The sequence below is a fragment of the Lates calcarifer genome, linkage group LG13 (assembly GCF_001640805.2).
Source record: "Lates calcarifer isolate ASB-BC8 linkage group LG13, TLL_Latcal_v3, whole genome shotgun sequence".
NCBI lineage: Eukaryota > Metazoa > Chordata > Actinopteri > Centropomidae > Lates > Lates calcarifer.
In genome coordinates, this window is record NC_066845.1 from 8,198,181 (window position 1) to 8,217,036 (window position 18,856).

Consider the following 18,856-nt stretch of genomic DNA (forward strand, 5'->3'; position numbering starts at 1 on the left):
CATCTTGAGCTAATTGTGCTCCAAGGGATGATGCTACATTCACTGCTGAATGTGGCCAACCTAAAGCATAGTCCTCATCTAGTTTGCGATGACTCTTTTCATAAAAGCGATTTATTGACTGATTGATCACTGAGAAGTGATCAGTTAAAAACTATCAGTAAATAAAGACACTGAAACAGGACTGTGTTACCAAGATGGATTTTAAGTGTAACCTCTGCTCTGTTTACAGAAAATAACAATGAGCCAACCTGTGTCAGTGCTGTGTGGGTGTCTCTCCTGCAGCACTGCTGTGTAGCGCTGGTTCATATGTTTGAACACTGTGTCCTGCAGACCCGCTGTACTCGGAGCAGAGTCATCAGCTCCAGGTGCTCTGCAGGCCCAAGAGAACTGGTGGAAAAAGACAGAACAAAAGGTCAAATGCTAGAAACCCTCAAACCAGAAAGTTTTTTGTGTGTGGTAATCATTTTTTGTGCATATAGGCTGCGCTAAAACACAAAACAGATACATTGCTGCTTGATAAAATGTAACAATAAACCAAACTGGCTTTCACTTGTTAGCACCATTAGCAGCAGAGCAACAGATGTAATTGCTCCCAGTCCATCCACACTGATCTCTGATGGCTCCTCTAACAGCTGAGTCTGTCCTGACAGTTTGAGGAACAGACTGCGATGCTGCCACACGCACACGCACACACCCCCACCCCCACCCGTCAACGAGTTCCACTACACCAAGAATCAAAGGTTATGTCAGGCCAGAGGATAAAACATTTGTAGGAAGTAGTATTGAGATGTCAGAAGGAGCTCTGCCTGTGTGGAGTGATTACAGTGCTGAAGGTCAAATGGTCATGTCCAGGTTCTGGTTCAGGGGCCTGGCAGTCATGTTATTGTCTACCATCTTGTCTTCTGTCATGTTTCTAAAACACAAAAAAACACAAAAACCAAACATGTCAAATAAACCTTCCTTTATCTGTCTCTCTTTGTCTTTTTTAATATGTCTTTTCTAATTTTCAACCAAATGATGTAGTTTTACATGAAACAGATAAAGTTTTTACTCCTGTTTTGCACCAAACTTTTGGAGTAGAGTTTACTCTCAATTAGGGGTCCACTTGTTTTTAGATTGATACACAAATATGATTATAGACAGAAATGTTTATGATTTGATTTAAAAGCAGAGCAGCTGTGTCTGGTTTGTTCTTAACTTCAAAATGAATGGTGCTGCTGCCAAAACTGAAGTCAAAACTACAGTTGATAAGATACAGTATCACATTTATCAGATCCCATGATAGTTTCATTGTTTTTACAAGACATGGTCCATAAATCAAATACAATTATAATTCTTAAAAAGTAATTTTCTTGAAAACAAGGTAAATCTGAGTATCAGTGTTTTCAATTTGTGTCCGTCTTTATGCAGAATTGGTTATGGATATTCATCTATGTTTTGTTGGCTATTATTCTAACCTTTTCACCTAATGCCAGCTGAGGCAGGCTCCTGCTCCCCTGAATCTGTATTTATGTGCATCAGTGGAGGAACAGCGTGAAACAGCCTTACAGATGGGGGTTACTGTTGCATGTATTTTAAGCAGGAGCTTTTGAAGAGCTCTGGAGACCTAGGTAGGTGCAGAGATAAACGAAGAAGAATGAAATAAAATAAACTGAGTCAGTGGCTACAACCAGGGAGCATTTAATTCATCTGAGTTTTTGGAAGAAAGATCTCTGTGGGGGACTTAATAGCCTATGCTTAAACATTTTATATTTAATTTCTCAAAAATAATTTGAGCATTAATTTTTAATTGGGAAAGCATTACACCTTGAGGATGCTGGCATTGTCTGTTTAATAAGACATCCATGTTGGAGGAATAGTAAAAAAAACAGCATGCAGCTACCATAAGCCACAATTACACCACAGACAGTCATTTTGTAATAACAACTGTAAACATGTGACTCTCAGCAGAGGGGAATACTGCAAATTGAATTTACTGTATTTCTTAGATAGTAAAACCTGACAGTTTCATCACAGCGGCGACGCCACAGCTGCTCATTCCACAGATTCTTTTCTCCTCTGTGGTTAACGAGGTGCTAATTAGTGAAGTGAAATCAGCTGCTGTGGTGTTTAGTTGCAATGAAAAGTAGACACAGTTTATCTTGGATGGCACTTTTATTTCACCCTCTCTACAGTAATGAGAATACAAAACCATGCTCACACACACACACACACACAGACGTTTAAATGCCCGACTGGTTATCAATTTGTTCCACTTACAAACATGAATATTACCCACTGACAAGCCACAAAATGATGATTAATCATCTGCTTTGGTAGCTTATCTGCTTGGAATGCTCCCATAATTTGATTTTAATTATCTATCATCTCATTTTCTCTGTTTCCTTTCTTATCACTGCCTCCTCTATATCTCTTTGTTTCTCTGTTTATTCCTCTCACACTCTTTCTCTATGTCACTCTCTCTCTATCCACATTTATTGCATGAATATACTGATAAAGGACATGGAGGGAAAAGACTAAAATATAAATCCTCCTCCTCAAAGCACATAAACACTCAATAATACTTTCCCACTTGGTTGCTTGTGGAATAATTCCCTATACTGACCAGCAGAGAGCAATAAACACCAGCCTATAAATCCTCTGAGCAGGGCTGAGGGAGAAATTCAGACTGTAATCACTTTTAATGGGCTTTACAGTTAATTTTGTGAGGAAAAAAAAAGTAAGAATGAATGTTTTATCTTCATTAAATTCAGGTGTTGAGTTGTTGTTGTGAAATAGCCCCTGACAAAGTGCACTAAATAAAGTAAGTGTGCCCACATGTGCTTTCAAGTTGTTTCTACATTACACAGAGGCAAAAGAAAACAAAAAGATAGTAAGCAAACACATGGCACTATATCTGTATGTGTATAAACATAGTATATCAGATAAAAAGCTAAGAACAATGCTCACATGATTTGGTACTTGCTATATCAAACACCAAAGTCTACTCTAATCTACATTCCCCTATCATATCACAGCAGACTCAGATTTTTTTTTGGTCATTTTAAGGAGAAACATGTTAATTTTCAGTCGTTTTAGTAACTCCCATGCAGTCATATAAATTGAAACTGCAGCGACTGTTGTAGTCTTTCCTCCACACTAATACTCAGGTGCGGCATTTCTATTATATCCAGACATCCAGCTAATGTTTTAACCCCGAGGCAGTTTTAGATCCATGTAAAACTAGAATGAATGGCTCCACTTTCTGGTAAGAGCCTTTACAAATTGAATTTCACTCATTTTAGCTCCCAGCACGCTTAATGAACGACAGTCATAGGAGCAGCCATGACATGCTTCATATTTTGAACTAAATGTAGACATCAAAGTTGATGCTGAAATTTATTTAGCGTGAACTGATTACATGAAGCAAAATGTGTCTGTTGTCCTCATGACTGCCATTCACTCCGTGTTAGATGCAGAGGATGTAATTCTGCAGATGTTAGTCTAGCAGTAGCCATAGCTTTCATTACCACCCAGGCCATCTGAGTATCACATGAAAAACAGGGAATTGCACTTTAAATGTGCAGTTCATCTCATACCTCACACAGCTGAGAGAAATTACTGAGTAAATATCATCTGTTGCCAGGTTATTCAGACACTTTCCAAGCGGTTTATTGCGCTTGTACGGTTTTATGATTGTGGAGCAGCTGGCAGCTAATTGATTAGGACTTACCTACAACGGCACATATTTAAGAATACACGGAACAGGGATTTTCAAAGGGTGACACTTACATACAAGCACAATACACACACAAGCGAGTCAGTGTGATTGGTTGAAGATGATTTTCTTCAGGGTCTTCACAGTGATGATGCTAAAGTTGATCAGACCCTTATATGTCACCTCGACAACCATCCCTCTGAGGCAAGACACATGACTGCTCTGTGTGTGTGTTAATGAGTGTGTGGGCCTTGCACTGTACATCCATCAGCAGACTCACAAATGTAAATACAAATGGACAAGGAAGAGAGGAGAGTAAGTGATGTGATGTGACTATCTAGATGTCAGACTTTGCTGAGGGGGAAAAAAACACAGGATAAAGTGACAGCAGCTTTTCAACTGAACACACTGAGTAGGTCAGTAGCTTGTAACCTCCTCACTGCTCCTTCTCCTTCCTCTGCTTTTCTCTGTTTCCTCCTGATTCTCAAACTCTTCCCTCCCTCTTTCCTCCTCCTCCATCTCTTCTCTTTTATTTAGCCAGCTGACAATGTCAGTCTGTCAACCATTTTGGCCCAAACTGAAATATCTGAACAGCTACTGGACTGATAGAAAAATATTTTGTACAGACATTCATGTTCCATGGAGCATGAAGCTTCGTGATTTTGGTGATCGCCTGACTTTTCCTCCAGCGCCATCAGCAGTTCCAAGTTTACACTTATCCTGTAAGATACTGAAACAAACTTTTGCACTGATATTCACAGTCCTCAGAGGATGAATCCTGGTCACTTTGAGCAGAATGTCCTGGTAGCCTGGTTACAGCGCATACCACATAACTACACCGTCCATAGTTGTACTCCAGCCTGAGACCTGTGTTGCATCCCACATCCCATTTTCTCTTCCTCTTCCTGTCTGCCTTTTCACCATGGACTGTCCAATAAAGGCACCAATGCTCCCAAAAAAACTCACTTTCTTGGCACATGGCATCCCAATCATCCTCACCTGTTTAGCTCGAAATACTGCTGTGCCTAAATGCAGTCTCACAGAGCTTCTAGCATGGCTGTAGACTGTCACCTTTTTAAACAGGCCTTTATGATGAAGGCCAACCAATGTGTTTGATCAACATAAAGCTACTTTGGGTAACATTTCCATCCATGTTGTTCACCCTAAAAAACTTCCTAAACCTCACACCTTCTGCTCCTTCTCCTTTCCTCTCCTCCTTTGAACCCCTCAGCTCTTCCTCTGAAGCCTGAACACATCACGAGTGGGGGATGTATTAAATCTGAAATCTTTCCACTTCAGTGGGATTCAGGAAATTGTCTACCCCGCGGGAAGTAAATGCAGATGGAGGGATGGATAGATGGAAACAGGGAGAGATGGATGGAGGAGTAAAATGGGTGGTTGGAGATTTAGGAAGGGAGGGTTAGATGGAGAGAGGGGATGTATTTTGGAAGATGGATGGATTGGTGGTGAGCATAAGAGAGACAGGGAGGGCACGGAGGGATAGATGGAAAAAGGAGGTGTGGGAGAGGAGATGGGTGAGCTGTCTGTTTGAAGATAAATCAGAGAGGCAGTGCAGTGAGGAGGTCCATATCCATAAACACACACGCACACACACAAACAGATGTGTGTGCGCACTCACGCTCGAACTCACACACATGCAAACACACACAAACACAAATACAGTCACTTACTCACTTGTGCACCCTCTGCCCCGCGGCGAGGTGGTAAAAGGCCACGGCTGATTGGGTGCTGCAGGCTGATTTTGTCCCCGAGTGGCAGAGCGGTGCATGTTGGGATGTTTGGATACAAATGCAGTCATCTATGAAGGCATGAGGTAGGTCACCCCTCTACTCTCTGTCTCTCTCATCCCTCCTTTTTAAAAAAAAAACAAAAAAACATCACCTTACTCTTTCCTCATTTTTCTTCTCCCTTTCTGTTGTCTTTCTTTTTCAATCTTGGCTCTATATGTATAGACTATTTATAACTATGTCCCCACAGGGCTTTTCACTAATACACCTCCAAATCTGCCCTTCTCTCTGTTTCTATCAATCCATCTTTCATACAGAAAATACATTCTCTCTGGGTATTAACAGTAGCTCTCACTTCTCTCTCTCCTGCTCTCTTTTGTCTGGCTCGCTTCAATTCCATCTGTCTTCCATCCCTCTTTTTATCTTTTTCTAGCTTTACACTCCCTCCATCTTTCCTCCTTGCCTGCAGCTCTCTTTGCTGACACACACACACACTGTATCCCTGCAGTGTAGTGTGCTAACAGAATAATTAGTCGTGCTTGATGTCTCTGACAGTTCTAATCCTTCTAAATGGCCACCACATGCCTCCCCTCATCAACCCAGGGCTAGACACACACAAACCACACACACTCATGCTCGTGCATACGCACACACACACACACACACACACTCTAGCACAGCATGAGGACAGGCATAGTTTCAAATGAGATTCTTCCATCTGTGTTTAGAGTAGTTTAAAAATGCTTGTGCGTTAATGCTTGTATTCCCCAAACATTAAAACCAATACATAAGGCAGTCAAAGTATCACAGTGAAAAAGCCTTGTTTTATTTGAAAATAGGAGTTGGAATGATGGATAAATTGCAGTTGAAACACTGGGTGGCACATAGAAAGTGCTATGTAGAATAATAAGAATAATCCTTAGTGCTACAGAAGAATAAAGCAAATGCTGCAAACAAAAAACAAAGCCAGTAAAGGTCCGCTCAATTTCTCAATAAAACAGTATTTTGAGATTTTTAGAATTAGATTGAGAATTTGTTAAAATTTCCGTCTTTGGCACTTCCCACTGGTCATATTAAAAAAGCACTATGACTGGAGGCACACATAAATGGCCTGAGAGCAACACATAACCCTGACTTTCTTGGCTTGCCTCTGGATCCTTCGCTCCTCCTAAACATTGGTTGTATTACCCCATGAACAGTGGGCAAAGTATATCAGGATGGGAGGTAAGAGCAGCAGCGTAATCTGAACGGTGGAGAATTAGGAGGAGAAACTAATCTACGATGAGTCTGCTGCTGCTTCTTCTGCTGTGATCTCAACATGAACAGTGACGTAACTTCCTCAAGTGTTGCCATGTGTAAAGAGCTCACAAGAGAGCTAGCCTTTCTGCTTTTTAATCTTTGTGGTGCACATGAAGCATGCTGACAGGAATGTAAACAATTCTGATTGTGTTGTCTGCTTGTCTATGCATACACTTTAAAAAAGAAAAGCCAGAAAAGTCATAGATTGCATCAGTTTCCACTGGGTCCATCTCAATGTTCTACAAACAAAGCTGCCATCAGAATATTTGAAAGATGTCATAATGATATAAAAATTGAAAAAAAAAAAAAAAAAGACATGGGGACTTGTTAACTCGTACCTTCTACTTTTCCAGAGAGGGTATCTGTGCAGAGAGTAGAAATTCAGCTCTGAGATAGGTATAGAATCTGAGCTCATCTGCTCTGAGCAGATTTACCTGCATGTGGATTGAAGCCCACTGGATTTAACTCAGGCCTGTGAGATCTTTATGCCTGAACAAAGATACACAATATGTATGTGTTTGTTTGTTGGCTTGAACATGTGAGTTGGTTGGGTTATCCAATTTCCCATATCTATTTGTGTCTGAGAATATATGTTTCTATATCTGTGTGTGTGTGTGTGGTGTGTGTGCGTGTGTATGTGTGTGTTTGTGTATGTGAGAGAGACTAAGCTCATTTCTCCCTGTGGAACACGACAAGCATCATTACAGTGTTGCTCAGAGTCAACATGGAGTAAATACAAACAGATAGATGTGCTCTCTCTGTTTCGCTCTATTACACACACGCAAACACACTGCTGTGATGTAAGCCTCTGACACAATATGTGTGTGTTTGTGTGTTTGTGTTGTTGCATGTTAGCACGTTTGTGTACCGTGAGAGTGTGCTCTCTGTGCACGGTGAATCCTGTAAGACCGTGATAGGAAACAGAGACAGAGTCATGTGGGGTTTGTAGCTTTGTACTGCTCTTCTGTGAGATTTCCCCTGAGAAAAGACTATCAGCACAAGAGAACCACCGGCGAGAAACAGAGAGAAAACATGAGAAGGAGGAGAGAGCGGGAGAGAGACCAGGAGTGAGCGATATCTCAGGAGAGAGAGAAACTGGAAAGGAAAAGATGCAAGAAGGGGCATCCCAGGTAGATTGTAAGGGAGAGAAAAAGGTGTGAGGAAGAAGGTCGAATGAGGGAACTCTACAAAAAAGAAAAGTGAACAGGAGAAAGGCAAAGTACAGAAAGTAAAAAAAAAATACAGAAAGAAAAAAAATGAGGTGCAGGAGATAGAGAGAAAGAGTGAGAGAGCTCTAAAAAGAATAGTTCAATATTTTGGTTATTGTTATTTGCTTTCGTTTTAAAAGTGAGATTCTAACATGTCTTGTCTTTGTGTTACTGTAATTAAAGATGTGGAGAGTTTAGTGTAGCATAAAGCCTGGAGGCTGGAGGAAACAGCTACTCTGTTCAAAGTGAAAAAAAACTTTATCGATATCTCAACATCCCAGATGTTCACTGGATGTGGCTGTATTCTTTGAATTCAGCCTTATCTTTAATCTGTACGTCTGTTTTCTGAATAGTGTATATTAGCAGTAAGACAACCATAGTATTCCTCAGGCTCAACAACTAATGAAGGTATTATTAAATATGAAATTCCTGTCAGTTATCGATAAATATAGGTGTTTATTGCTCAAGTTGCCTGATACAGTCAGTGAGCACAGATGCTGGACTCTAATGATCACACCAAACCTGAAATTGCAGAGAGAATGCAATTCCCAAGCCCCCATGAACAGTGCTGGGCTATGTAGTGATTTATCATAGTGGCCACACTTGGTATTGCAACTTTCAGGTTAATCAAGTAACGCACACTGACCCACAAAGCATTTTTCTGGGCACAAACATCCCAAAACGACTCTCTGTTTTTTTCAAAATTTGATCCATTTGGTCAAATGGACCAAACAACAACAACACCTGGAACATTTGATACACAGTACTGCGAATCAAATGTTATTAGACATCAGATATTTAGAGTTATCCATCAAGGAGGTAAGAAGAACTAGGAGTCCTGCAACAGATGGTCTGACTCCCACAGATCCCTGATCTCATCATAACTGAGTCAGTCTGAGATTACATGAGGAGACAGAAGACACTGAAACAGCCTACATCCACAGAAGAACTGTGGCAAGTTCAGGAATCAGGAGTAATATCCACAAGCTAACAGGCTAATGGGTTAACAGTGAGCCCCAAAGCTCCCAAGAGGTCTCTCAGGCATTCCTCTGCATACAGACTGCAGTTGGGCATGTACTGGAAGTGTCAAAAGCAGTGGCAGAGTCTGTTCAAGAGCTGGAGTCACAAGATGAGTCAAGTATACCGATCAGTTTGTAGCACTGAACGGTCTCAGCAGTGAGCGCACACAGCTGTGGTAAGCCCAGAGGGAAAAAACATGTCATCAGTCACTACCTGCAAACTGCTTTGTCATGCAGCAGTCAAGTGAGTTTGTAATACTAAGGATGCCTCTATTTACATTATAGTGCAGGGAGTTAGATTGGTAACATATAACAGCCAAATAAGTGGGAGGAGGCAAGAGCTTTTGTTATGTTGAACTTATGTGTGTGAACTTGTGGCTATTTCCTGGAAGCAGTAGGTAGCAGTGCAGAGCCAGTGTGCATTAAACCTGCAAAAATGTCAATCGAAAAGTCTGTAGTTTGTTCATTTTTGGCCAGCACCACTTACTAAGAAAGTTGAGCTCATACATGCAAAGTATGTAGTAGTAGGTTAAAGAGTTTAAAAGGCAAACATTCCCACGGCTACACATACACAAACAGCCATCTTCAAATACATGTGTTTTGTTTGGGACAGTCACATGTCTCTAATCTGAGCATGCTGTCTGCTGCACAACACCATCATTATAATCATTAGTGACAGCAACATTTCTCCACTGTGTAACTCCACATTTGGTGATGGTTGTCTCAAAATGTAATGTAATTTATAAGTTTCCTAACTCCAGGGCAAACTAATCCCATTCAGACTCACTTTAATATTTAATAAACCACATGTGTGGGGACATGAGCGTAATCTTACTTCTTGATCTGGCACTCAGTGAAGCACCCAGGAGTATTTGTGGGGTTAAAGTCCTTAATGCTAAAGTTGGGAACTAGGTATTTTCCTGTGAGAACTATTTTAACTATTAGAACTAAGAACAGATGTTAATATTATCAGCCTTTACCAATTCATCTTGGACAGAAAAGTTTGTTCTTTTTACTATTTCCTGCTGTCAGTGTTGATGTTGTGAAGCTAAGTTTACATGATAACACTTACACAGGTGTTGTCTTAAAAAAATGTTTCTTTTCACGTTGTAGTCGGGCATCATATGATCAGCTCACATGTAAAACTATTTTCTATACATAGTGTATGCGATGTTTAATTCTATTTCTCTAAATTCTTAAACTGCACCAAATCACAACAATACAAATAATTTATTTTAAACCTCTATTTATTTTGATGATTAAGTGAAGAGAAGTGAAGAAGAGTACACAGCAAACTTCTGGGTTACACTATGCAAAAACAGCAGAATGATCCATTGTATCCGTCCATTTTCCATGTTATCAATTCAATTGAAGGCTAATGGATTGGTAGCAGTATATAGTAAGCTATTTTGCTCAAAGATACTGTGCGTGTGTGTGTGTGTGTGTGTGTATGTGTGAGTGTGTATGTGAGACCATTAACCCATCACATGTGTAAAGTGAATGTGTGACCACACACACCGTGAGCCCCTCTGTGACTCAGAGAGCTTGCAGAGATCAAACACTGGTGCCGTCATATGGTTTGAATTAGGGTCAGTCTTCATGTTTCATCATAAAACTTCAATAAAGTGAGACTCCTACAATACACACACACACACACACGCACACGCACACGCACCATGTCAGGGTGTTTGGTTTTGTGTGAGCAATGTTTGTTATGATGTGTGTCACACGATCAGGGTGTTTTTTCTGTGTGTGTGTGTGTGTGTGTGTGTGTGTCTGTATATATAGTTTGGCATGATGGTGTGGTTATGTGTGTCGTGGTTAGTCAGTGTGTGTGAGTGTGTGTGTGTGTGTGTGTGGTTGTGGTTCGGAAAATTTTTTCCTAAACCACTGACCCATAAGCTATGAGAGGTTGTGGGCTAATGGGCCCACCCTCAATCAGGAAACATACTGTATACACACACACCTGGACGAACATGCACATCTGATGATGTTTTTGCAGAATACTTACAAAGAGACATTATTTAGTTAGTAAATGGACAAGCAGTGAGAAGTGTCTTTCTGGTTTTGTTGCTTTAAGACACATCTGGGTTTCTGCAATAAGAGAAGCTGATGTTGAAAAGGATGAAACACCTGAATAAAGAAGGCAAGAAAACCACTGTGTTATTAATTAGAAACTATTTTGTTCTGTTCTATGTTAACTGGGTGATTACCATATTATTAAATGCTAGTATTGTGGATGTTGTAATTGAAAGGTCTGCTGTCAAATATGAGATTACCTTGATTTTTACTTTGCAAGTGTTGATTGATGGTTGACTGTTTGAATTCAGGGCGATTTATTGATGAATAAAATTATGCTACAAGGACAGTTTGAATAAAAGTGTTTGGGCACATAAGTGTAATTGTATGAGTGTTTTGATTTGGCATTTTGCTTTGAAAGCACAACTAGGGTGCAGGCTTTGTTGAGTTATGAAGACAGATTTCACTACATAAAAGTTTTGCCTAGTTGGGATGTCAAAATGTTGATTCTCAATACTCCACAGAAGCACCTCGAAACTTATAATTTTCAGCTCGCAATTTGTCAGAGTTAAAATGGTGATTTCTGTCACACTTGGACATTCGGTTGTCTGAGCAACAACTTTCTTTTTGGAACTGCTTTTGGTTGTGGAAAAGCATTTTCACTGATGTGGGGTTTCAACTCAGCACTGCTGGTGTCACATGCATCATTGCTAACCACTCGACCATCCATCCCCTCTAAAGTGCTTTCAGCTATCAGGCTGTGGGTTGAGAATTGTGAGTTTTACTTCTCACTGTTTCATCAGGGGGTTTTACAAAACAAGAGTTGCTTCTTACCTTTCCTCTGTGAAGTTTGTATGTTCATGTGAGTATGGGATAATTTTTTTTTCTTCTTTTAAATCAACAAAAGTCATTAGCACATTGTCATGCTACGTCACAGTCTGCCTGGGACTTTAGTCTGTCTGCCTTTCATTAGACCCTAATTCCCCCAGGAGTGTTTAACACACACACACACACACACACACACACACACTCTCTCTCTCACACACACACCCCACACACAAATCCCCACTTAATGCGTCAGCAGTGTTTGCTGCCGTTCTCCTTGCCACTGTGCTGCTTTGTTCTCAACATGGAAAATCTCCTTTTAACTACCGCATGTGCAATGGTCACACAGGAGAGACACAGACACGCACACACAAATAAATACACACACACATAAAACACATAAAACACACACAGACCCACTCACCACTGTACATCTACTGCCCCAGCTGCAGCTTCAGAGGATGATTAGGCAGCAACAGGGCACAAATGAGCAAGAAGTATGATAGTCACATATGCTGCCTGCATGCATATCAGCACACATGCATTTTATTAAACTTCTTATGACAGTCATTTTGCTTCTAATATTTCCCTAACCAATAACTCTGACCAACAAAGGACTATCACTAACTGTTCCCTATGCTCTGACTGTAACCAGCCCTTCTTCAAAGCTGGGGTGTGCAGACTTTCCTTAAATTTCTATAATTTGAGCATGTCTTATGCTCTAAAAGAGAATATTTTACTCAGTTATTAGTTTTCACAACATATACAGTACTCACATAAGGATTGTGATGCATTTAATCTACCCCACAGATCCATCAGAGGGTTTACCATTATAAATATTTGGTGGGCTGTCAAACATTGGTCAGGTACATTGCATTTTATATGAACACTAAACACATATACAAAAATATATTGTCTACTGGTCCATTTTCCTCTACAGTTCCATCAGTTGGAGAGGAAATTAATATTAGCAGCAACTCAGACCTGCAAATCTGGACATGATGATTTCATCACCTACAAGCAAAGAAGGTAATAGTAATAAATTTCAGTAATTACTTAACTTGCACCCACCAATGTGCTGAAATGACTAATGTTTTGTCATTCTTCTTTGGGAGAACCATCTTGTTCCTGCACATGTTAATAAGCAGTAGTAGCTGGATGAATGTTTCCAGGCTCAAGAAACAACAAGTACTTGCTTTATTAATGTTGGAAATTGTATAATTCAACAATGATATCCATTTTAGTACAGTGCTCCAAACCATACAGATATTATTGTATGACTACACAGATACAGCTCTTTATCTGAAATACATAGTCATCTCTGACAGCAGATGTCTATGATCTATTTCCATGTGTTTGTGTTAATGTGGTTGTTGAGCACTGGACAGTTTGGACATAGCAGTTCAACACACTGCCATTCCTTCACACTGCAGACAGGAGACATGACGGAGGGTGAAATTCACCTCAGAGATCCTTGCTTTGAGTCTTTGTTCCCTGTGTTGAGCCTCAGAAATAAACTCTGCGCTCTCCTTTTAGTTATGAACTTACTCTAGGAGCTGAATCAAACTGCTTTGACTCGCCACTCAACAGCTGTACTTTGCTTTCAGCGATTGAGAACAATGACTGTGTTTGTTGGTGCTATAACATCTGATGCTTTTCTCCATCCACAACCTTGAAAATGGGTATCTACAGCAGAAAATACCAAGTCATCAGTAACTGATCAGTAACAGCAGACATACCGAGACCCTTTGTATTCTTGTAATGTCATGCTGATAATACAGCATAAATAATCACTGTTAGAGACTAATAATCATCTTTTTCCACTTCCTATGAGCCCTTTACCTACTTTTTTCTTCACAGAATTTCAATCTTGCTTCCTAATAACAATGAACATGACAAACATCAGGTCATGGGGGATATCCAGTTGCCTTCAATGCAACCCTCCTTGATAATCATGACCTGGATGACTGAGAATCTCCACCAACATCTTTATAAAGCAAGTATATGAACACACATACCACAGCTCTTTATTAGATTTAGTAGTACACAGCTGTGGATATTGGCAACTGCTAATAATAAGTTATTTAAAATTAAAAGATGTCTTTAAGAAGCTAATAAGGAGAATATAAGTTATCTGAATAACCTGCTCATCATATTTTGTAAAGTACCTCCCAGGTTTCAGGAGCTGTAAATCTATATCCTCTTCAAAGTGCTGTGTCGCAACTGTGTCTTTTCTGTTATCCCTTGAAGCTTGGTCACACTTAATGATTTTTATGCTGATTGTGAGCCTGATTCAACCATTTCAGCCTGTCATTTAGATTTTGTAGCGTGAAAGACCTCAACATTTGATATATTTGCCTTTGATGACACCATATGTCCTCAAGTCTGACAGAGCATTTTGGGTTGACGTAAAATGTTCCATTAGATTTAATTCATTTCACATTTTATGTTTTTTGACCAAAGTGGCTGATGTTTTTTCACACACAAATAGATTGAAATGCTTGTCCCTTTACATTTCCCTGTGCATCCTGTGGTGTGGTAGTGTGACTAATAAAAAAAAATGCTTGAATCCTTGAAAAAAAAAAAAAATTGTGCTTGCTGAAGGGGCCTTGACATGTGAAAATCACACCACTAACCTTGTGACTGTGAAGATAAAGCAATAAACCCTCAATCAGAATAACATTAATGTGAAACAACATAAAATGGTGGAAATCAGTTTGGACTGATTTGATGATTTCACCATCTTTGCTTAGCATGTTAGGATGCTAACATTTGCTAATTAGCACTCAAAGTACAGCTGAGGTTAATTGGATTTTTGCTGGTATTTAGTCAGAAGTCAAAGTACTGGACAAAGTGAAATTTTTACCTGACGTCATGGCAAGTCATCCAATAGCTGTTGAAACATTTCACTTAAAACCACAAATATTAACTTCATGGTGATTATGCTAGACAGTTTATGGAATAACCAAACTGATTAGGATATGTGGGAACCATGAATGTTTGTACCAAATGTGATGCTGATCCATCTTGTAAATGTGGAGATATTTTACTGGATAAATGAAACCTCTGACATTCAAGTGGCACTGGTGGAAAAGTCAGGGATCACCAAAGTCAGCCATCAAAGAGCTGTTTGAAACATTTTAGCCAGGAACAAAGAGGCTGACCCGCCACTTAGAGCCACGCTGCAAGTCTGGCTAAAAATATTGAATTAATCAAAACCTTCCTCCCAGGTTGTTTAAACTCATAAGAAAGCCCCTTTTTTTCTCTCCAAACTCTCCCCGTGGCTGTTACTGTAAATACAAATGTGCTGTCAGTTAACTGCTCTGGTTAAAAAGGGCTGAAAATTTGGACTGTGGTTTTCCATCCCAAGCCGCAAAGCTGCTGAAGTCCCTCCTTCATCTCTTTTCTTCCCCTCACGTCTCTTCTTCCCCATCCATCTCTCATGCCTCCACATTAAAGACATGCTGCTAATTCAGAAAAGGCTTGTTTTCTGCTTTTAAGTCTTACGGCTCAGTGACTGAATGTCTTGTATGAGCGGAAAGGAGTGTTTTTTAGAGATGCGTGTGTGAATGAAAAGAATGATCCCTATCAGTCTGCTTTTGCGTTTTCCTGTGTGTGCCACCTTTGACCTACATGTCATGTTTATCGTCCTGTCAGTTTCTCTCCTCTCACCTCAGGTCTCACTGCCTTTGTCATGTGACCTTACCCAAGCCTTATAAGTGGCCCACATGCACTGACCTTGTTAAAGCTACCGCGGTTTTATAATGGCTTTCAGGGCTGGCCATGGTGGGTGTAAAGCCAATAGTGGCATTAGCACCAGTCTGTATTTACACCTGAGATCCCAATAGATATAGGGCTAGCCATTACACACTGCCTTAATGCTAATCTGTCCTAATAGATTTAGCATTGATCTGTGAGGCTGTAAAGTGGTTAGCAAGGTTCATAAAAGGTCAAAGAAAAGAGCTGCTATGGTGAGTAGGTGGTTATCTGAGGCCATTGTATCACTTCTAAACATAACCTCATCCTATACATACACTCTGTGGATACCAGCAGCATTATGTGCTTTCATAAAACAGAAAATTCCCCAGTGTCTGGAGTTTTCACTCATTTCCTGTAACCTCTCTGGTGTTATGTCACTGAGTATTTGTTGTTTAATCCCTTATCTTGTTCCCTTTTGCTGCTCTGGTAAGGCCACATATCTTTCAGTTCACTGCAGTGTGCCCTCATGCTGTCATCAAAGTGTTTTCATTGTGTTAACTATTAATTGAAGATGGGCCAAAGTTGTCTAATCATTTGCTGTTTTTCTCTTTGTCCTTGACTGTTTCAACCTTATAATAGTGTGTGTGTGCAATAAAACAGAGCCACAAATTTACACACCATGCACAAACACTTAAATACATATTGGTTGGTCAAACATTGGTGTGGCCCTTAAGTAAATGTAGACAAACACAATTTGTCTGTTTAATGCCTCAAAGTCATTAGAGGAGATGTAAATAAAAGACTATTACCAGGGATGCAATAAAACTGTGAAATTCCCACTGAATATCCTCATACAACCAATGCAACATAATGTAAGTTTTGCTGTCACACAATTACTGTATGTTGTGAATCCATTATTTACCACTCATGTCATGAAATACATTTTCAGACATGGAATATGCAGCATCATTAGATTCATCTCTAAGTATTAGCTTTTTGTTATTTAGACATAGTTTCAGATGTTCACTGAGACCTGGTTAAGACATGGTTGGAGTAATATGAACAGAACCAACATGCTTGTACCATATGTGGCACCTGGTACATGAGGAGTCATACCATTGCTGGAAAACAACAGTAAATGTAAAATAATGTGACGTCTCAATTCAGACTTGTACCGCATTAGAAGGACTAGAAGTGATATTAACGTATATGTGACAGTATTTTTTTTTTTTTTTCAGACATGAGGCTGACATATAAAGTTACCATCACATTTACGTAACAAGGTTCATGAAAGGGGCTATCATATGACTGAAAAGAAAACTGTCTGCTGATGTCACAGAAAAACAACATAAATGGAGGCAGACTTAATAATCTTTCAGTTCCTTGGTGTGCTGGTTCATTGTTCCTGCAGTCATGAAGGCCTGGATTGATCAGGCGCTCACACAAGGCTTTACCTACTTGCAAGAGAAATGATGCAACCAGGGAGCACGGTAAAGCCATGCTATTCTCATGAATCCATGTTCAGTGTAAATGGCATCAGACAGAGCCTTCTTCCAGATAAATGTCATGTTGACAGTGTTTTTGACATGACTAGATAAGAGAGATGATTAGATGATAACATCAGACATGGCTGCAATATGAACAGCCTCTATGGCTGAGTATTATTTGAATGAGAAATTAGTATGTTTGTGAAGACTTTAGATAAAGTTGGTGATCTTATGTCTAAGTCAAAAAGCTTTAAGGTAAGAATGATTTGTGTGTGTGTGTGTGTGTGTGTGTGTGTGTATGGGTATTTTGTTTTACCATTTTTGTGGGGTCCAAAAGCCAGACATCTTTGTGGGGACCAAAATGCTGGACACCACAAGTTTAAATCGCTGTTTCAGGGTTTGGGTTAGAATTAGGGTTTAGGGTAAGGGTTGGAGTTAAGCATTGAGTTGTGATGGTTAAGGTTAGGGGTAAGGGGCTCAAGAATGCATTATGTCAATTAAGAGTCCCCACAAAGCTAGGTGTACAAGGATATGTGTGTGTGTTTAAAGGCCTTTAACAGTCACAGACTATGTGTATTTGTCCATTAACTGGTTGCATGTCTGCAGATAAATGTGAGATGCATTGCAGAAGTTGAAAACTGTGAGCGATCATGTGTTTGTGTGTGTGAGTGTCGGTGGGAGCGACACTGGAATCATAAGCCTCTTTAACATCTTTGTTGAATAACTCAGTTACAGCAAATCTTCTTAGTCTCCTCTTGCTGACCGCCTCCATCTGTCTTCATTACTCTGTCTTCTCCTCTCTCACACCCTGCATCCCTCCTTTATCTCTCTTCTTTCTTTTTGTCTCTCCCAGAGTCTTCCCCCATTTCTTCACCTCGTCTCCTCACCCCATGCCCACAATCTATACAAAAACTCGTGAACTTTCCACTCTTACCTTGAAAGTAATTACTTTAATACTTGAATCACCAGAAAACAAAGCTCTTTTGTGGCTGGAAAGAATTGAAGAGGAAGAAAAATCATCCTGTTAGTCCTTGAAGAAAAATTGAGAGAGAAGAGGTGTTAGAATAAGACAAAGAATTCACTTTTAATTCCTTCAATACTGGGAGTGGATTTTGTTCTGGATGAAAGAATTGTGCCTTTCACATGTATAAATCCACTGAAATTAATTCTTTATTATTTAGTTTTGGCTTATCCAGTCAACATTTTAACTTGGGTGGATTGCATTTTTGGCTCCATAATCTAAACAGCCATTAGCCCTGACGTAAACTGTGGAGGTTCGTGTCTTGCTCAAGGACACGTAAGCAGGGTCGATGCTGGTGTCATGAGGGCTTAAACCTTCTTTGTGCTCACCGCAGCACCTGATTGGCCTTTGACACAGAGGTCCTTAAAGCACACATGTTCAAAACCACCACTGCCACAACTGAAAAGCATGGTTTGCTGAATATGAAGATGTTGATTAGAAGCTCATACATGTACATGTGTGTGTGTGTGTGTGTGTATGTGTGTGTGTGTGGTAGAGCACACACTGAAGCATCTTTTATCTTTATCAGCTTTCTCAGTGTGTGTAAGAGTTCAGTTGTGGTTTAACGGTATTAGTGCTTACTTAGGGGTCGCAAGAGTCTCAGTGTCTAAGCCTGTCTCTTGGATTAGCACAACAGCCGAGGAGATCCAGCATGCACACACTCACGCACAGACACATATAAATACAAATATTTGCATTTCTTTGTATGTAGGGATCATTGTTATACAAACTAGTGTGCAAATTATTGAAACAAGCAGACTTTAACGTCAAAGTATAAAAATTACACACACAGACACACACAGACACATGCATACACACACACAGTCCTCTATT